Raw genomic sequence first — 3,151 nt, 5'->3', positions numbered from 1 at the left:
ATTCCTGCTTGTCCTGTCCCTCCAGGCCCTTGTCCAAGGTCCCTCTCAAACTCTCCAGGAACCCCTTTAAGGCACTGGAAGGGGTTCTAAGCTCTCCCTGGAGCTTTCTCTTCTTCAGGTGAGCACCCCCAGCTCTCTCAGCCTGGCTCCGGAGCAGAGGGGCTCCAGCCCTGTGATTAACTCTGTCTTTCTTCTGGACTTGTTCCAACAGATCAACGTTTCTTGGATGGGGAGCCCCTGGACGCAGTTTAGAAGAATGAGAATAAAATATTCTATCAACCTTAACGTTTAATTCAAGAAGATTTATTTGTTAAACTTGGAAGTTAATCTTTGCATTAGATCTTTATAAGTTCTTTTATAATAAATTACTGAAAATTCAAGACTTCATATGTTTAAACATGAGGAAGATGCCTTAAATCCATTGTCCTGATGGCTCCGGAGGTTAAGGACTCTTGGACTGAAAAATTGCACAGTGCTCTTCAGCTTGTGGAAGTGAAAATACCTCACAGCTTTATGAACTTTTAACAGTGTAATCGATCTCAAACTTACTGCTAGAACTTTATTTTTGTATTTCTTACATCTGTCTTTTATAATTCAACTGTAATGATGCTGATGGACTTGTTTGTCTCAACATCATCTAAAAACTATGGTGAGGCTAGTAAAGGCTGAACCACGCTGACACTTGTCTCCTTTGGATGTAACTTCACTCTGAAAGGCAGGACTCTGAGTTGAAGGGAGGTAGACTCACTGCTCCAAAAGGTTTGTGGGGGAACAAGAGCTCCTGTAGCAATAAAAGATCTATGATTTTTTTCTGTTGGAGAGGGGTGGTCGGGAAAATCCACAGCTCGTTGGTGAATACAGGAGATGGGAAATCTGTTGGATTTACAGTGAGCTGTCCTTGAACTGTTTTTTCTTGAAGATGAGAAAATTCACTTTTAAGTTCTACAAGGTAGTCAATTATCCTGGTAATACACTGTTGCAAGTTGAAAATGTTATTTTTACCAGACTGGGGTTTGTTTTCGTAGAGGCACAGCGATTTGAAGCTGTAGAATGTGGAGTTGAGGCCATATGAGAATATGAATTTGATTTTCTATGTAGTTCTTGAGATTTCTGAGAAGAGGTTGTAACATGTGCTTTGGAATTCAGGCCTGTAAAACCCTTAATGTTGGCTTTAAAATGGTCTAGTACCTAAGTTAAATTTGTATTTGGTTTATGTATTTTGTAAACTGATTCTGGAATTCTTTAGACTACTGCTACCTTGTGATTGTTCTGGGAAATTGGAAATATCCTCCCGGTATCCTTTTTGCCAGATAACTCCGAAGCAATGCAACTTCCATTAGTATACTTGAAAGTGTACAAGGTTTTTTAATACTGAGTGGAGATGTTTTAATTATATATTGCATATCCATAATTACGGTGGAGATTCACTTTGGCAAGACAGTAATTGGTCCTGTCTGTTAGAAACAATTGTCTGTCTGTGCCAAACTCAAGGAGGAATTTGATGATGTACTTGTGAAATACAATCCTTTTCTTCTTTTTTTGCTGACAGCTACTAAGGGTTTATAACATTTGTGGCATAAATAAAAGTATATATTTTTATAAAAAACAAGGTATCCTTTTCTGCCTCAGTAAAGACCATCCATATACCTACTATTTTAAAAATACTAATAAGATTTTCTAAATGAATAATGTATGTGCTTCATGAGAATCAATATTTATTTTTAGATGTAGTTTGAGGTAATATCTGCTGCTTGAGCTGAATGTTTTACTTGTTTTTGTCATTTTAGCAGGTTTAGATGTTAGCCAGTTGGTGTTGTGAAGATGCAGTGCAAATAAGGTCATATGCATATATTCATGGTGTTTTTACATGTATATTTATATCAAATATGACCAAGGAGAGCATCACAGATGTGAAAATACTGTGCCTTCAGGATGAGATTGCATCGAAGTTGGTGTGAGTCAGACTTCTGCTTGGAGAGGAGTTCCAGGCAGTCCCAGGGATGCAATGTCACCCTAAGTGCCTGTGCTTCCAGTTAAGTACTTCACTCAAATAAAGTGTTATTAATTCACACAGCCATCAAACCCACTCACCACTTTGAGCCAATAACATTCTTGCTGCATTCCAGCCCTCTAATCTCTAATTATTTAATTTTTTTTAGAGTAGAATGTGTCTATTTTAAACATTGATTTCATGCTAAAGGCTCATTTGCTTTTGAATTTATGCATCGGGTTTTCAGAAATAGCTTTCCCTTGACAGGCATTCGGAGCCTTTTGATGCTGTGTCCTTGCCAGGCTTCTGGGTGACACGGTGCTTCAAGCAGCCACTCTTACCTATACATCTATACCTCTGTATATAATTTATATATATATATGTGTGTGTGTATTTTATATATATATATAAATACATTTCTATATAATGTAAAACTAACGAAGCTGCTGCTTTGAGCATGGCTGGATGCTGCACAGGTGACCTGTCCCCATAACTGAGCCAGAGAGCCTCGACTCTCTAAGACCCAAACTGACCCTGACTCCGGAGAAGGGGGCAGAGACCCCTCTGTCGCCCCCCTGCGCGGACATTTTAACCGATTCCCCCTCAAATCGTGTATTTTTGTGGTGCCCGAGGCCGGTCCCTGCAGGGCACAAACGCCTTCCGCACCCTGCTCCGCCGCTCGGCTCTTTCCGGAACCTCTCGGTTGCTTCCGAAACCCCTCGTTCCTTTCCGGACCCTCTCCCTCGGTTTCTCCGAACACCTCTGTCTTTCCGGAACTGCTCGCCTTTTTCCGGAATCACTCGGCTCTCTCCGGCTCCCCGCTGTTCACCGGTGGAGCTCGGGTGGGCGTGGCCTCCCCTCACCCCTTTCCCGATTCTTTCCGAAGTCCTTCGGCGCTTTCTGCCGACCGAGCAGGGCCGCTCTGCGGCGCTGACGTCACCTCCGGCCGCGCTATAAAAGGGCGGGCGCGGGCGGTGCGCGCGGTCCGTGGTGGAGGGCGCGGAGCTGGCAGGAGGTGCCTGCGCACCCACAGACCCGGTGAGGGGATGGGGCGAAGGGCGGGCGGGGGGCGCGGCGCGGCCTTCACCGCGCCCGGCTCGGGCTCACCCAGCCCCGCACGCACGGCCGGGCACAGGTGTGCGGGTGCGCCGGGGGAGGCTG

General features: G+C 44.3%; 2 protein-coding genes across 4 annotated transcripts in view; both read left to right on the top strand.

The window, feature by feature from the left end:
* The window catches only part of GLE1 (GLE1, RNA export mediator), a gene marked incomplete at its 5' end in the record, with an annotated part of 10,975 nt that extends 9,366 nt beyond the window's left edge, over positions 1 to 1,609 (top strand). The window contains one exon of the mRNA XM_008642356.2: positions 212 to 1,609. The remainder of the gene's footprint in view (positions 1 to 211) is intronic.
* Positions 1,610 to 2,923: 1,314 nt separating this feature from the next.
* The window catches only part of SPTAN1 (spectrin alpha, non-erythrocytic 1), a 46,337-nt gene continuing 46,109 nt past the window's right edge, over positions 2,924 to 3,151 (top strand). For all 3 annotated transcript variants that reach the window (XM_017745451.1, XM_017745450.1, XM_008642255.2), the window contains exon 1: positions 2,924 to 3,028. The gene's annotated coding sequence lies outside the window, so the exon portion shown is untranslated. The remainder of the gene's footprint in view (positions 3,029 to 3,151) is intronic.

This window comes from Corvus brachyrhynchos, unplaced genomic scaffold (genome assembly GCF_000691975.1).
Source record: "Corvus brachyrhynchos isolate BGI_N302 unplaced genomic scaffold, ASM69197v1 scaffold59, whole genome shotgun sequence".
Taxonomy (NCBI): Eukaryota; Metazoa; Chordata; class Aves; order Passeriformes; family Corvidae; genus Corvus; species Corvus brachyrhynchos.
This window is presented reverse-complemented; position numbering and strand designations above follow the sequence as displayed.